Raw genomic sequence first — 18,488 nt, 5'->3', positions numbered from 1 at the left:
TAAGGTAGGGTTCAAGGCTGGTTACTCTACTGGCAGAGAGGACCAGGGGTGGTGGGTAGCTGTCCCTGTCTTGGGTGGTGGTGGGTCCTCTGTTGCAGGTGTGGGAACCCTCAGAGCTCTGGCTGTAAGTCCTTAGCTGTTCATATTTAGAGGGTTGGAGAGGGCTGGGTTCTCTGGTGTTGGGTGAGCTACGTGGCTGGCCTCTCATCCTGTCTAACGAAGGAGTCCTCCTTACTAGAGGTGGCCTGGTATGAGGAGGATGGGGTCTGGGGACCACCACAGGGGTCAAGTGTCTCTGTGTCTCATCTGCAGGAAAACCTGTCCATCCTGTCGACCTGAGAAGATCAACAACGCCATTAACACCTTAAAAAGTAGGGCTCTAATCAATCTGTATATCTGAAGTGTTACAGATTGCGCGATAGAAATGTAAAGGTAATTTCCCATTGAGCCGACATATGCAGTGTTTACCGTGAATGCAGTCTACGCTAATGAGGAAACATTGCCTTTAAATTTCAATCACACTCTAGCGCTGAACTTCCTCAATACAGATGTATTTTTTTATTTCACCTTTATTTAACCAGGTAGGCCAGTTGAGAACAAGTTCTCATTTACAACTGCGACCTGGCCAAGATAAAGCATAGCAGTGCGACAAAAAACAACAACACAGAGTTACACATAAATTAACGTACAGTCAATAACACAATAGAAAAATCTGTATACAGTGTGTGTAAATGAAGTAAGGAGGTAAGGCAATAAATAGGCCATAGTTGCGAAATAATTACAATTTAGCAAATTAACACTGGATTGATTTGATGTGCAGTTGATGATGTGCAAGTAGAAATACTGGTGTGCAAAATAGTAAAAAAAAGTAAATAAAAACAATATGGGGATAAGGTAGGTAGTTGGATGGGCTATTTACAAATGGGCTGTGTACAGCTGCAGCGATCGGTAAGCTGCTCAGATAGCTGATGCTTAAAGTTAGTGAGGGAGATAAAAGTCTCCAACTTCAGCGATTTTTGCAATTCGTTCCAGTCATTGGCAGCAGAGAACTGGAAGGAAAGGCGGCCAAAGGAGGAATTGGCTTTGGGGATGACCAGTGAGATACCTGCTGGAGCGCGTGCTACGGGTGGGTGTTGTTATGGTGACCAGTGAGCTGAGATAAGGCGGAGCTTTACCTAGCAGAGACTTACAGATGACCTGGAGCCAGTGGATCTGGTGCTGAATATGTAGCGAGGGCCAGCCGACGAGAGCATACAGGTCGCAGTGGTGGGTGGTATATGGGGCTTTGGTGACAAAACGGATGGCACTGTGATAGACTACATCCAGTTTGCTGAGTAGTGTTGGAGGCTATTTTGTAAATGACATCGCCGAAGTCGAGGATCGGTAGGATAGTCAGTTTTACGAGGGTATGTTTGGCAGCGTGAGTGAAGGAGGCTTTGTTGCAAAATAGGAAGCCGATTCTAGATTTCATTTTGGATTGGAGATGTTTTATGTGAGTCTGGAAGGAGAGTTTACAGTCTAGCCAGACACCTAGGTATTTGTAGTTGTCCACATATTCTGTCATTGAATAGAGCCCTGCAGTATGATCCTTTAAGATCCTTTCACCAGATAGGAACTGTCCTTGTCTAGGAAGTATGTATGTAAACCTTAGACAAAAAAAATGCCTGTAAATCCACAGAACAGAAAGTGGTAAAATAGGTATTTTGGATTTGTTAGAAAGGAGAGTATAGAGCAGACTAGAGGCGAACCTGGATCTGATCTGCATGCTTGTTTCCACAGGGGAGGAGGAGGGACAGTAGGTGAGGCTGAGGCTCTGCCTTTTCATATCCATCTGGATGGCTCTCCTCTCCTCCTTCAGCTCTGCAAATCAACCCACACCAGGAGAAAATCACTCACACACATTTCTACAACACTATTCTAGAACAGGCAGGCAGGGCCAGGTTCCAACCCACACTTCCAATGGCAGACAGACATACAGCCACCACCACCACAGGGGCCCTTAGCAAAAAAGGAAATAAATGACTGGTGTAGTGGAGCAGTTTTTCTAGGAAGAGGAGTTCAGATTACCCCTATAGATGGCTGCTCTTCTCTGCTGTGGCTTGGTGACTGTGGCGGCATCCCAAGCTGCATTCTATTCCCTTTTAAGTGCACTACTTTTTACCAGAGCCCAAAGTAGTGCACTACATGGGGAATAGAGTGCCATTGTGATGTATACAGTGAAAGGCCTCAATTTAAAGCGCATTAATTAAGCTGCAAATGATGTCGGTCAGAATGACAGCTAGCTACAAACCCTCTCTGAGACACCCTCCCAGGGATTCATTCTACTCTGCAACAAAGAAGAAAACAGCAAGGCTCAACTCTGGATCAAGTCAACTAGACAGGGGAACAATGCCATGGGATTGACAAGTTTAATAACACCACGCAATCCAATTGGAAATGGTGAGAAGACTGAAAGCCGGGTCGGCCTGTTTGAAATTAGCGCCAGGACACAAAGCCCCAGATAACAGGACATTGAGAAAGAAGTAAAGTATTTTGCAACAATAAACCACTAGGTGGTAGTAAGGCTCAATTTATCTGATTGACTTCTAGATACAGCAGAAATGTCAGGACTTCGTCATTTGTCAGGTCAATACATTAATAAAGAAAAGCAACTGTGTTTTTGGTAAGTGATTTTTAGGAAGTGTGCATTGCATGTCAAAAGACTTAGGACACTAATGTATACCTCAAAAGGGACCGACAGTCATTGTCAGGACAGTGTAGTTCACATGTTACGGAAGAACTCATGATACTATTATGGATCTGAGCCCAGTCATCTCTATTAACTCTGGGTTCTGGTGTTCAGCTGGCCCAATATAGATCTGTTATGTTGACCAGGATAGTGTATTACTGTTAGGGTTGCAAAATTACAGTAACTTTCCCCACATTTTGGGGGGGAAATCCAGGTTGGAGAATTGCTGGATTTTGAATATTCCAAATAGCATTTCTGTAAAACCTGAGAATGTTGGTAAAGTTACAAGAATTGTTCAATCCAAATACTATATGACTGTACTGTAAGTGTTTCACTCACCTGTTACAGTGGGCTCTGGAGCCTCAGTGACATCATGCTGTGTCTGGTGCTCCTGTTCCACACTCTCCTGCAAGGAACAAAACCCACAGACAAGACACCAGAGAACAGGTGAACTACCGGAGCCAGCTACCAGTAAGCAATGAGAAATAAGGAAGCTGGATGGAGAGGGGTGTTACATGCAGAACAAGCCACTAAACGATTCAGCAGCAGCAGTGTTCGTTCCATAAGGATTTGGTCTCTCTTTCAACATCTATATCCAGACTCAGTGCATCAACCACAGCTCCAACCAACAGGCTCTTTACTCTGCTGGCAGCCAGGTCATATCTGTCCTCATTTTACAATACTACTGGTAATGAATGGTAATAGCTAGGAGCCCCACCACCAGCCTCCCTCCCTGCCCCCAGCCATGCTTTGTGCTTTGAGGGATTTATGCGAAGTCTCACTGTGTGCCACTGACGTATCATGGAGCTATCCATCATCCTCACTTCCCACTTTCTAGCTAGTGGAGGCTTGTCGAGTGCCTAGCTGATCGTCTTGGTTTTTGAAATGCAAACAAACAGAAGAAGAGAGGGATCTAGTTACAGAGGAGGCTATTCATTTTAGATGTGAGGTCTGAGAGGAGGGTGGTTAGACGATACCCTGGCTCTGGCTGCTGCCAAGGGAGATGGAATACCAGACTGGCAGTAAACTCCAAAATGGCACGCTATTCCGTATGTAGTGCACAACATTTAACCAGGGCCCATTGGGCTCTGATCAGAAGTAGTGCACTATAGGGTAATATTTGGGATGTACACAGCCCACAGCTTCTCAATGGAGCGTCGACTTGAAACTCAAACCCTGCTTCACAGAAATTGCAGCCCTTTTACTGTGAAAATAATACAGCCTACTATTGCAGTGGTAAAAGGACAACACTCGACACCACCTTCTCAGTCTAATCTTTCTCCTACTGAGACCAGTGTTATGTGACCTCTATTTGGGACCATGTCAACTAGTCTACATACTTTCCAAGCTCGGGGATCATGAGATATTGTGGTAATTTAGTCATTACCGTAGACTGCCCATTCGGGGAAGTGGGACATTATACCTATATTTGTACAAATTGCTGTCAACTACTTTTCAGTATGCCTTTGAATTGCGCTTAACATACCACAAAAATGGTGGAATAAACATCCCTAACAGATCAAACACTGAAAAACTGTCTCTGTTCTAGCCTATCCTAGTCCCTACATCTCAGGAGATGTGTCCTGCGTGTGATAGTGGGTTGGAGATGTGTGTTGTCACTACAGACCCTGGTTCGATTCCAGGCTGTATCACACCCGGCCCGTGATTGGGAGTCCCATAGGGCGGCACACAATTGGCCCAGCGTTGTACGGGTTTGGCCGGGGTAGGCCGTCATTGTAAATAAGAATTTGTTCTTAAATGACTTGCCTAGTTAAATAAAAGGTACAAAATATATATATATATATATATATATATATATACACACACACTACAGTTCAAAAGTTTGGGGTCACTTAGAAATTGTTCTCCATGAAAACATACATGAAATTAGTTGCAAAATGAATAGGAAATATAGTCAAGATGTTGACAAGGTTATAAATAATGATTGTGTCCTTCAAACTTTGCTTTCGTCAAAGAATCCTCAACTTGCAGCAATTACAGCCTTGCAGACCTTTGGCATTCCAGTTGTCAATTTGTTCAGGTAATCAGGTAATCCCACAAGTTGGATTTGCTTGATGGGCACTTCTTACGTACCATGCGGTCAAGCTGCTCCCACAACAGCTCAATAGGGTTGAGATCCGGTGACTGTGCTGGCCACTCCATTATAGACAGAATACCAGCTGACTGCTTCTTCCCTAAATAGTTCTTAGTTTGGAGCTGTGCTTTGGGTCATTGCCCTGTTGTAGGAGGAAATTGGCTCCAATTAAGCACCGTCCACAGGGTATGGCATGGCGTTGCAAAATGGAGTGATACCCTTCCTTCTTCAAGATCCTTTCTACACATCTCCCACTTTACCACCACCAAATCACCCCCAGACCATCACATTGCCTCCACCATGCTTGACAGACGGCATCAAGCACTCCTCCAGCATCTTTTCATTTTTTCTGCGTCTCACGAATGTTCTTCTTTGGGATCTGAACACCTCAAACTTAGATTCGTCTGTCCATAACACTTTTTTCCAATCTGTCTCTGTCCAGTGTCTGTGTTCTTTTGCCCATCTTAAGCTTTTCTTCTTATTGGCCAGTCTGAGATATGGCTTTTTCTTTGCCACTCTGTCTAGAAGGCCAGCATTCCGGAGTCGCCTCTTCACTGTTGACGTTGAGATTGGTGTTTTGCGGGTACTATTTAATGAAGCTGCCAGTTGAGGACTTGTGAGGCGTCTGTTTCTCAAACTAGACACTCTAATGTACTTGTCCTCTTGCTCAGTTGTGCACCGGGGCCTCCCACTCCTCTTTCTATTCTGGTTAGAGCCAGTTTGCGCTGTTCTGTGAAGGGAGTAGTACACAGAGTTGTACGAGATCTTCAGTTTCTTGGCAATTTCGCGCATGGAATAGCCTTCATTTCTCAGAACAAGGATAGACTGATGAGTTTCAGAAGAAAGTCTTTGTTTCTGGCCATTTTGAGCCTGTAATCGAACCTACAAATGCTGATGCTCCAGATACTCACCTAGTCTAAAGAAGGTCAGTTTTATTGCTTCTTTAATCAGAACAACAGTTTTCAGCTGTGCTAACATAATTCCAAAAGGGTTTTCTAATGATCAATTAGCCTTTTAAAATTATAAACTTGGATTAGCTATTAACACAATGTGTCATTGGAACACAGGAGTGATGGTTGCTGATAATGGGCTTCTGTACGCCTGTGTAGATATTCCATTAAAAATCTGCCGTTTCCAGCTACAATAGTCATTTACAACATTAACCATGTCTACACTGTATTTCTGATCAATTTGATGTTATTTTAATGGACAAAAAAAGGTGCTTTTCTTTCAAAAACAAGGACATTTCTAGGTGACCCCAAACTTTTGAATGGTAGTGTATATACACTGCTCAAAAAAATAAAGGGAACACTAAAATAACACATCCTAGATCTGAATGAATGAAATATTCTTATTAAATACTTTTTTCTTTACATAGTTGAATGTGCTGACAACAAAATCACACAAAAATGATCAATGGAAATCAAATTTATCAACCCATGGAGGTCTGGATTTGGAGTCACACTCAAAAGTAAAGTGGAAAACCACACTACAGGCTGATCCAACTTTGATGTAATGTCCTTAAAACAAGTCAAAATGAGGCTCAGTAGTGTGTGTGGCCTCCACGTGCCTGTATGACCTCCCTACAACGCCTGGGCATGCTCCTGATGAGGTGGCGGATGGTCTCCTGAGGGATCTCCTCCCAGACCTGGACTAAAGCATCCGCCAACTCCTGGACAGTCTGTGGCACAGTGGCCAGTGGCGAATTTGCCAATCTTGGTGTTCTCTGGCAAATGCCAAACGTCCTGCACGGTGTTGGGCTGTAAGCACAACCCCCACCTGTGGACGTCGGGCCCTCATACCACCCTCATGGAGTCTGTTTCTGACCGTTTGAGCAGACACATGCACATTTGTGGCCTGCTGGAGGTCATTTTGCAGGGCTCTGGCAGTGCTCCTCCTGCTCCTCCTTGCACAAAGGCGGAGGTAGCGGTCCTGCTGCTGGGTTGTTGCCCTCCTACGGCCTCCTCCACGTCTCCTGATGTACTGGCCTGTCTCCTGGTAGCGCCTCCATGCTCTGGACACTACGCTGACAGACACAGCAAACCTTCTTGCCACAGCTCGCATTGATGTGCCATCCTGGATGAACTGCACTACCTGAGCCACTTGTGTGGGTTGTAGACTCCGTCTCATGCTACCACTAGAGTGAAAGCACCGCCAGCATTCAAAAGTGACCAAAACATCAGCCAGGAAGCATGGGAACTGAGAAGTGGTCTGTGGTCACCACCTGCAGAACCACTCCTTTATTGGGGGTGTCTTGCTAATTGCCTATAATTTCCACCTGTTGTCTATTCCATTTGCACAACAGCATGTGAAATTTATTGTCAATCAGTGTTGCTTCCTAAGTGGACAGTTTGATTTCACAGAAGTGTGATTGACTTGGAGTTACATTGTGTTGTTTAAGTGTTCCCTTTTTGAGCAGTGTATATATATATATATATATATATATATATATATATATATATATATATATTAAAAATCTGTTGTAAAATCTGTTGTGAATGTATTGTAATGTTTTTAACATTGTATAAACTGCATTAATTTTACTGGACCTGAGGTAGAGTAGCTGCTGCCTTAGCAGCAGCTAATGGGGATCCATAATAAATACAAATACATATTATCGTCTGGCTATCTCATTTTCATGGCCTTGGCTATAGCTCAGACCCGTGGTACAGCATACCCTGTATCTCAGTGCAAGCACAGACTACTGCACATGCAGAACATTTTCTCAGAGCACAGACAATATTTAAATTGGAACAAAAAAAAGTGTGATTTTCCAAAATAACAATCTGGTATTGACTGGAACCAAACCGAATCTTACCTGCAGAAACTGAACTTGGCTTTTCAGCACCTTGCATTCTTCTGACAGGACTGATCTGGTAGTGAGGAGAGAACACGACTGTTAGTCAAATTCTAAAACCATAGCATTAAATGACTGTTTGAAAATTTGAATTGATAGACATTTAAGTAAAACGAATAAACTAAAGAAAAGTGAATAGCGTTAGAATAAATACATTTTAATTCGTTTTTGTTTAACTTAGCATGCAATCAAGAGGCAGCTTTCCAGGAACTCGGCCACCTGTTTTCACAGAATACGACCTTGAATCCTAAACAGACAGCCAAAAGCAGAGACTGAGTCTGCACAATAGTATGTTAGAGTCCACAAAAGGACCACTACATCCATATCCACTTTTAGACTTTTCTTATGGTGTTCAGGGAGCAATGGCATATTTCTCTTTCTCAGTTATCTAACTATTGTAGGCTTGATGCACTTCTTTATTTTTAGAAGCAGAGGAATCATCTGCATGCTAAGATCTGTTATTCACTTTCTTACAATGGGGGCTTTTGTTCTGTGGGGGGATGGAGAGAGGAGAGGGCAGGCTGTCCCCCACCCTCCACCCCTCCCCCAGCTCCCCTCCATTGATGCCAGACATACTGTACTAAAGCTACTACTGTCTATCACAATACTCATTTCAAATGGGTTGCATTTTATAGGGATTATTGCCTAAAAATCTCTACTTGGTATTTTTTTTAAACAGTTGCTCTGATGGAATTAGTCACTTACTTGAGGTGGGCCACAATGTCGTCTATGTGGGTGATGTTCAGCATGTGTCTCATGGCATCAATGTCATCTTGGCTGGTAGTAGAAGTGACTGAGCTCTGTGAACAGGACCTGTGGAACCAGAAACGCATGTCTAAGGTCTATCCATATGACAGATAACACACATTGTGTATTTCTTGTTTTCAGCTGCACTTTTTCCTCGTGTTGTAACATTTGTGGGAATGTTTCTAACTCTTAACAGTCAGACTAACCTTCCTACATGTTGACTCTGGCTGAATTCTATTCCACTAGAGGTAGGCCTACTATTCACAGTGTCGCAACGGTTGCTTGGGACACCCAAGGCGTAATTCACCACACTAGGACTGTACCGGAACAAGTCTGCGTCTGCATCCCTGAAAGTAAATAGATACATACAAATAACCCCCAACATAGTGTGATGGAGTCAGACAGGAAGGGATAATATGACAAACCCCCGTCCTAATCTTCATGCATCTTCATGACTCCCATGCTGAAAAGATTAAAGCAGTGACGCAGAAAGAGAGAGAGGAGAGAGAGCGATGGAGAGGAGAGAGAGAGAGAGAGCGATGGAGAGGAGAGAGAGAGAGAGAGCGATGGAGAGGAGAGAGAGAGAGAGAGCGATGGAGAGGAGAGAGAGAGCAGAAATGGGAATGGTACAGCAGCAGCAGGCCTGCAGCCTTTCATCTCCTTCCAAGAGTCACCAGCCATGGAACAAGGTCTGTTGGATTATGTTTGAGGAGAACACCTAGCTGTGTCAAAGTGGGGATGTTATATTACTACGCTGAGGGATTTAAAATCAGGAGGCTGCCACAGAGTGGACACTACCATTTAGCTGCACCTGCCGAAACGCTTTTGATCTCCAGAAAAAAGGCTGTTGCAGATGATGGCCAAGCATGCCCAACCCCCCTTTTTGAAATCACATTACGGAGAAATACAGCTCAATCGAAGTGGAAAACAGGCAGTTAGGCTGCTACCCCCCTAAGAAGCTTACAAAATACAACCTATCCTTTTGGTCAAAGCCAACATTCTAGACAACGGCCTGTTTTGATATATGATATAATGTATTGTCCTCTATGTTCAGTGCATGTGTGGGGTCCAATATGACCTTAATGGCCTGTCTGAGGATGGTCTCCTGGAGGGAAGTGTCATACCTGTAATCTTCCCTGCTGTCTTGGTCAGTCTCAAGATTTAGGCTTTGAGCTGCACTGTCAGGTTACCAAACCAAGTAACAATGCCGTAGCATAGTGTTGGCTACGGACTTGAGCCAGTTTTAATCTGTTTATAATTGTATAATTAGCCTAGTAGATTTATTATTGTGTTATGGGTTAGATGGAACGTGTGCATTGTATTTGGGCAGAGGGAAAGTACAAAGAGAGCCTGTCTCTGAGGCCAATAATTCTTCTATAAGGGTTGAATAGGAGCAAAGTTTCTGGAGTTATTCTATAACACTGTCTAATATCTTCACTGTCTAATATTGTCACTGTCTAATATCGTCACTGTCTAATATCGTCACTGTCTAATATCATCACTGTCTAATATTGTCACTGTCTAATATCTTCACTGTCTAATATCTTCACTGTCTAATATCTTCACTGTCTGTCACGTTCTGACCATATTTCTTTTGTGTTTTCTTTGTTTTAGTGTTGGTCAGGACGTGAGCTGAGTGGGCATTCTATGTTGTGTGTCTAGTTTTCCCGTTTCTGTGTTTGGCCTGATATGGTTCTCAATCAGAGGCAGGTGTTAGTCATTGTCTCTGATTGGGAACCATATTTAGGTAGCCTGTTTTGTGTTGGGTTTTGTGGGTGGTTGTCTTCAGTCTTCGTGTGTCTGCACCAGACAGAACTGTTTCGGTTTTTCACATTTGTTGTTTTGTATTTGTAGTGTTCAGTTTTTTGTCTTTTATTAAACATGATGAACACTAACCACGCTGCGCTTTGGTCCTCTCCTTCGTCCACAGAAGAAAGCCGTTACACTGTCTAATATCTTCACTGTCTAATATCGTCACTGTCTAATATCGTCAGTCTAATATCTTCACTGTCTAATATCGTCACTGTCTAATATCGTCAGTCTAATATCTTCACTGTCTAATATCGGCACTGTCTAATGTCGGCACTGTTCTTTACCATTACTGTATATGCTCTTAATATGAATCTACAGTTTACACATATTATTAGGGATTGAAAGTATTAGGTTTATGCTCTTTGTGTATGAGAAGGAATTATCTAGTGGACTGTGGTAGACTGCAAGAATGTGTACTCCCTAACTCAAGGCCTCTCCTGACTGATAAGAAGTCCTGTGAGAGACGTGGAGGAGTACCAAGGTTCCAGACTCAAGCTGGGATGATAACACCACCTGCCCAGCAACAGAGATTGATTGTTTATCCTAGACTCAGAAGGGGGTTCTAGCTGGGGAGGGGGGACCAATCAGAAGTTATAAATATTTGTGCTTGTGACTTTGTATCGGTGTTGTTTGCAGCTGCGGTTATGTGGTGTGTGGTGAATAAATCAAGAGTGTGTGAAGGGGGGGAGTGAGTAGATGTAACGGTCCCATTCCAGTGGCAGGCTGCTAGTGGAGCTACCCGGTCTAGCTGTAATGACAGGAACAGAGGCTACATTGTGAGGCAGTGTAGTATAGATCACTAAGCAGTGTAGTATAGATCACTAAGCATCTTAATCCCCGGGAGAAGGAGTCCTAATCTCAGTTAACAAAGATGGCATAGACACCCGCCACAACATCCAAAACCACACCATGTTTACAATACACAAAAAAAAGACTATTCAAATCCCCCTCCATCCTGGAAGATTGATCATCTACGGCTGTAAAATACATTACACCACAAACACAGCCACTTTTAACCTACTTCCCAGCTCCAATTGTTATGCTAGTTCCGTTCTGAGAATTTAGGACCTCCTTGGGCCCGCTTTCAGAAATCAAACCACCATTTGAAGCCTATTTATTCAGAGTAGGGTCTTTAATCAATGGGAATTCAGCATACCCCCTCTCTTTCTCCATAATGGAACTGGTACAGCTGCACTGAGAACGGCAACCACAAAATCACAAAGACAATGGCATGGAGGGACGACCACACAAGGGGAGAGGTGGTCCAAACAGTTGCCAACCAGGTCCATTAAATCAGTTCACTTTCAAAGAAAGATTCATTCTAGCTGCTCTACTGAGATACCCTTGTTCATTAAAGCCCTAGGCTGCAGGGTATTGAGTCAACTCAACAGTTTCCTTTGGGTAGGAAGAATTTGGCAAGGAAAAAGAGAAACGCCCAAACCTGGAGCAATATTAAATGGAAATGATCCAGCAGCTTTGTCCTGAAATGAGTTCAGGTGATTTACAGTGACGTCTTAATTAGTTAATCAAAGACAGGGGCTCATGGGGGATATACACACAGGCTGCATCCCAAATGGCACCCTACTCCCAACTGACTAGGCATCCCACATGCAGCCCAATTCTGATATTTGTTCCACTAATTAGTCTTTTGACCAATCACATCAGATCTTTTCACATCAAAAATTTTCCAGAGCTGATCCGATTGGGCAAAAGACCAATGAGTGAAAAAAAGATCAGAATTGGGCTGCCTGTGTAAACACAGCCATAGTGCACTACTCTTGACCAGAGCCCTAGACTATGTAGGGGATAGGGTTCCATTTGGGACACAACCACAAACACAGGGCAGAGGCAGACACCAACAGGACCAACCGGCAGGCAGCAGGGTGGTTGGAACTGGGCAAATGTTCAAAGTATAACGTGGCAGCAGGCTTAACATGGCACTGATACCCAAAGTCTTTGCATCACCTCGTTGATCTGTACACAGGACTGTAAGTGCCACCGGGGTTTGTTTTAAGTGAAATAATCCCTCAATGGTTGGATTTGGTTCAGAATTTCAACAACTATAAAAAGGATACACATTCCTAGAATACCCTTGAATAGTCGCATAGTCTCAGCAAAATCTGATGTTGAAGATAAGGTGGTCTGATTTTATCTTACAATACAGCTATGAATTAGATTTTTGTGAGATAGCCCCTGCCAAAATACTGAACTGGTGCATCACATAAATTGGAATCAATCTTCAGTAATTGTTTGATTTCTCCCCCCAAAAAGTCACAAAATTGTAATTATATGGGCAGAGTTGAGTCAGAGCTACATTCTTCAGAGCCTCCTACCGGTTGCTGAGAGATGGAAAGGCCTTCCTTCACATAGGTACCTGTAAATTACTGCTTTTTGTTGCACAAAACAGGCTCATCCGGGTGCAACAGAACAGGCTCATCCGGGTGCAACAAAACGGGCTCATCCGGGTGCAACAAAACGGGCTCATCCGGGTGCAACAAAACGGGCTCATCCGGGTGCAACAAAACGGGCTCATCCGGGTGCAACAAAACGGGCTCATCCGGGTGCAACAAAACGGGCTCATCCGGGTGCAACAAAACGGGCTCATCCGGGTGCAACAAAACGGGCTCATCCGGGTGCAACAAAACGGGCTCATCCGGGTGCAACAAAACAGGCTCTTCCGGGTGCAACAAAACAGGCTCTTCCGGGTGCAACAAAACGGGCTCATCCGGATGCAGGACTATTGTTGGGTGGGAGGTATAAAAATAGGGGCTCACATTTGGCATACAAAGTCCAATCAAATCTGGGAGGCTTGTTCCTTTAGGCTACACAGTATAGAACAGTACTTTAATGTAGGAGATTTACAGACATTTTGTGACATTATCTTCTACTATCTTCTAGTGGGGCGGCAGGTAGCCTAGCGGTTAAGAGCATAAGGCCAGTAACCGAAAGGTTGCTGGTTCAAATCCCCGAGCTGGCAAGATGGAACGAATTTGGCGTTCTGCCCTTGAGCTAGACAGTTAACCCCCAACAACAGCTTCCCGGGCGTCAATGATGTGGACGTTGATTTAGGCTGCCCCCCGCACCTCTATGATTCAGAGGGGTTGGGTTAAATGCGGAAGACACATTTCAGTTGAATACATTCAGTTGTGCAACTGATTAGGTATGCCCTTTCCATTCCCTATACTTTGTTCTAATTACTAGGCCCAACCCTTTTCCAGTGGAAATAAAAGTCTCGATGGTTCTAATGGGGTCTGAACATTTATCACCTGGAACTAACAAAGACAGAAAGGAAGAGAAAGACAGGGAGAAGAAGCATGGCCTGGGAAACAAGATCCACAAACATCCAACCCAACAACGTCACGTTCTCAAGATCCACAGACATCCATCCCAACAACGTCACGTTCTCCTTGGTCCTCTGTCTGATGTATGAAAATGTTAACATATTTTTATCCCAAAAATTCAAGTATTAGGCTAATCAAACATCATGATGTAAGAAGAAGTGTTGGTGTAAGACAATGTAATGAATGCTTTATCAATTCCAACGTGAAGAGAAAACAACAAAAGGAAGGGGAAGGAACGCCCACAGCGTTATAATAGTATTTTCTTCCAGGGCTTCTTGTGCTGATATTCAAACAAGTTGGCAACAATGATTAATAGGCCATAAACATGTTGTTGTTACGTAGGACTTAAGAAACTGCATTGTAAATGCATAGTAATGGTCTTTGTCCCAAATGGCACCCAATTCCCAACATAGTGCACTACTTTTGACCAGAGCGCTATGGGCTCTGGTCAAAAGTTGTGCACTATATAGGGAATAGGGTGCCATTTAGGATGTATAGGAGTTGAGTCTTTTTTGAAATCACACAGGAGTCTTCTCCTCACCTGCCCTCCTGGGCTGCTCTCTCTCTCACGGTGGCCAGCAGCAGTTGGATCTCAGCTTTCAGCAGCTCCTTGATAGCAGGGGGGTCAGCCAGGGGGGAGCGAGGGGCCTTCAGCCTGTTACCCTGTTTAAGGCGCAACGTCTGCCAAATCTGCTGCCACATAGTGACCTGGCAGTAGGAAACATGGGGAGACATGGGATAGGACATCAGGAGACAACGCTGTGTAACTTTAGGCTTACAATAAAGAGCGATGAGTCATTATGAATGATGAGATACAGTATCAGAAAGACCTGCGAAATGTACATGATATTCAATTGAGACCCTGGCCCATAGACATCCTATAATGGACGTGTTCTATTTAGTTCTGGGCCCTAAAGTGGCTACTGCTGGAAAAATATAAAGTGTAGTAAAACTGTAGCCAGACTAGGGTTGCAAAGATACCAGTAATTTACTAAAGTTACCAGAAACTTCAGTAATTTTTGTAATTATGGCAATGGTAATTTATACTTGAATAACTTTAATATATTCACATACATACAGTATACATTTTTTATATCTGTATCCATATTGTCCATGAGTTTCTAGTAGATAGACCATATGTTTCAATAGGAAATAGCCTAATTGTAACGTCTGCTTCCAACTCACTCTCAAACACGTAGATCCCCTGAACGCATCTCACTTTCCAGCCCACTTTCCAGCTCACACTCTCAAACACGCAGATCCCCTGAACGCAGCTCACTCTCCAGATCCCAATCACCTGAATTCTAATCACCTGTTCACACACCTGTATGTGATTATCACACACTATTTAGTTCAGTTCTTTGCCCCCATCACTGTGAGGTATTGTTTGTTTTGTGACACACTTCTATTCGGAGCGCTGTTATTCCTGTGATTTACTCCTCCCGTGTATGATAGTTTTTGTCTGCCTCACTAACGACACCTTTTGCCTATTCCCTGCCTGTACTTTAGCCTATCGGATTTCCTGTTATCAACCTATTGCCTGATCTCCCGGACTATGTTACTAGCCTTGCCCCTGCCTGTACTGTTGCCTTTTTGGACTCCCTGTGTTTGACCTTCTGCCTGCCCCTGGACCCAGCTACCTGCCTCTTCCTGTGGTCCTTTCCAATAAACACCTGCTGCGCCCTACGCTTGAAACCAGCTCTCGGTCTCCCATCGTGTTCATTACACTAATTATTGAAAATATTATCTAATCAATAATGGCATTATTTTGATCAACTCTGCAACTCTTCCAACTATTGACTATGTTCACAACTGCCAATAGTTTTACAACAAATACATATTGGCAATGTAAAATAAATCAAAGTGTGAAAAAATAATAATAATTCATGCTGAAACACTCATATTAAACACCAATTCACTAAGTTAATGGTTTATATTCAGAATGTTTTACAGCATTGTCATTCTAAAAATCATCTTATTTAATTATATATTTTACATGTGCTAAGGCCACACATAGGGCCAGAGATAATTATAGACACCTGTGATAATCTGAAGAACCCAAAATGGCCACTAGATGTCCTTGAAAAATACCAAAATTCTGGTAGTTTACTGGTAAACTTTGATAGTTTCCAGTAATATACCCTCCCTTTGCACCCCTAAGCCAGACAGAAAGAAAAAGAGAAAAGAGAAAAAGTGAAGCAAATAGTCTGGCCTGTGGTAGAGACACAGCGCTGGTAAAGAAGAGTCTGGAGTCTTTTAACGTTTTCTACACCTGGTCCCTGACCTTCACTTCCTATGCTCCATGGAGAGGACAACTTCAAAGCCCACTGCTGTCCAGAGGAGAACTTTAAACACGGTCGATCCCAGTGTTTTGCACACACACTACCACTATGTCTAGCTGAATTCCGGCCAGGCAGCCACACACTGCTTCCTGTAATGCCCCAGCCAGCCATTCTCCACTTAGGTGTTTATGGTGTGAGCCCCCAGGATGCTAACAACAGTAACAAGCTGTTCATTGCTTTGTAAATCTCCAAGTGAAACCCATCAGAGGAAATGGGGGAGGAACTCCAGTGCAGTTAAACTGGGTTAATGCCATATTGTTGTTGTTAACTTCACTTCAACATGTAGATTGAAGAGGTTGAATGTGATAAACAATTGAAATAGGCTAAGTATGTTTTTTTCTTTATTAAAAAACTAATGATTGCTTTTTCATGCTATCCATTAAGAAACCAAACATTGACTGTACCTTATACCATACCCAGTGACTCGGGCATTACCAATGTCCGGAAAACATGATAGCTCAAACCCACATGGTTTGGCAGAGATCCAAGAAAACATGTCTTGTGTCATATCCTGTGTTAAACTTGAAAGGAGCTGGCTACCTTTCTCTGAACTGCTTCAAACAATGGTGACCTTGATGGAGAGAAGGCCAGTCTGGGTAGTATTACTATGATTCTCATCTAGAGATCTAACGCTGAGGGAAAGCATTCATTTACTACAGGGCAGAAAGCTAAACAAAATGAATGAGGGAAATGTAAAGCTTGTTGTGTGAATAGGGCTACGTTCTAATACTTACTAGAAATATTAAGTCCTTCCTGGATATCTAAAGAGTCTTGAACCTAATGTACAAAACATTAAGAACACCTTCTTAATATTAAGTTGCACTCCCTTTTGTCCTCAGAACAGCCTAAATTTGTCAGGGCATGGACTACAAGGTGTCGAAAGCATTCCACAGGGATGCTAGCCCATGTTGACTCCAATGCTTCCCACAGTTGTGTCAAGTTGGCTGGATGTCCATTGGGTGGTGCACCATTCTTGATACACACAGGAAACTGTTGAGCATGAAAAACCCAGCAGCGTTGCAGTTCTTGATACACTCAAACTGCTGCGCATGGAACCTACTACCACGTTCAAAGGCATCTTAAATCTTTTGTCTTGTCCGTTCCCCCTCTGAATGGCACACATACACAATCAATTTCTTAATTGTCTCAAGACTTAAAAATCCTTCTTTAACCTGTCTCTTCCCCTTCATCTACACTGATTGAAGTGGTTTTAACAAGTTACACCAATAAGGGATAATAGCTTTCACCTGGATTCACCTGGTCATGTCATCTATGCCATGGAATGTCATACTGTTTTATACAGTATACTCGGTATATGTTCATAATGCAGGTAGCCTAGTGGTTAGAGTGTTGGGCCAGTAACCGAAAGGTTGCTGGATTGTATCCCTGAGCTGACAAGATAAAAATCTGATGTTCTGCCCCTGAGCAAGGCAGTTAACCCACTGTTCCCCGGGCGCCGAAGACGTGGATGTCGATTATGGCAGCCCCCCGCACCTCTCTGATTCAGAGGGGTTGGGTTAAATGCCGAAGACACATTTCAGTTGAAGGCATTCAGTTGTACTACTGACTAGGTATCCCTTTCCCTTTAATGGTCTTTGCAACAAGACAGGGTTAGCCCTCTCAACCCCTTTATTGGTCCCCTGACTTGCTTAGCTAATTTGAGGGCCTGTGTCATATGCATGCTCTATTCACTCTATTCCAGTGGTCTCCTTCTATTAGCGATTTGGCCTGTATAGTTTGAATGTAATTACACTATTGAACTAATATGGAACTAATTAAGCTAGTATGGATATTAAAACCATTGCCCCTATCAGAACATACCTGTATGATGACCTAGACAGGAAATGTGTGGTTTCAAACGTAGTTCTTTTCCCTTTTTGAATATGAACTCAACATTATCCAATCCATTTTAAGTTATTCCTGCATTTTTAATGGAGCTGTAATTTCCCACCCAGTCTGGTATAATATTATGAAAAATATGTGTAGCATTTTTGGCTGACAGCTTTCCTGTCCCTGTTTTGAGCTGTTGTAGGCTACTTAATACCATCTTCAGAAGTAGTTGGCTCCAGAACAAACAGTGCGTAGGCCTAAAGAGAGTCTCAAGGGCTACTACAGTGAGTGTGTTGTTTTGGAACAATCTGAGGATCTAGTCTTAAATTGCTGTATGTATAGCCTCACTCATGTAATGCAGCTAAACTAGAGCTACTTCAAAGACTACAAATGCCTTCTCGTGATTTGCCTGTAAAGGTGGCATGTCCATAGTTTCACCTCATCTATTTTTGTTCGATTGTATTCCACCCTTTTTTTGGGGCCAAGTGTTAATTTCAGCTATTGTTGATTGCTACCTAAATTCAGATGTTTGGAACAATGCTCATGCTCAGCTATCAATCATTACAGAGATGTGTTGGTCCTTACCTCTGAATACATCTCTGTGTATATGTCAATCAGAGCATCTCCAAGAAGGACCCGGATCTCTGAGAGCTCTGACTCTGGGACATGCTCCACGATAATATTCCACACTGATTGTGGACATTCGGTTTCTTCCATGAGGAACTTTATCTAGAAG

The sequence above is a fragment of the Salvelinus namaycush genome, chromosome 11, assembly GCF_016432855.1.
Source record: "Salvelinus namaycush isolate Seneca chromosome 11, SaNama_1.0, whole genome shotgun sequence".
Taxonomy (NCBI): Eukaryota; Metazoa; Chordata; class Actinopteri; order Salmoniformes; family Salmonidae; genus Salvelinus; species Salvelinus namaycush.
Note: the sequence above shows the minus strand (reverse complement) of the source record.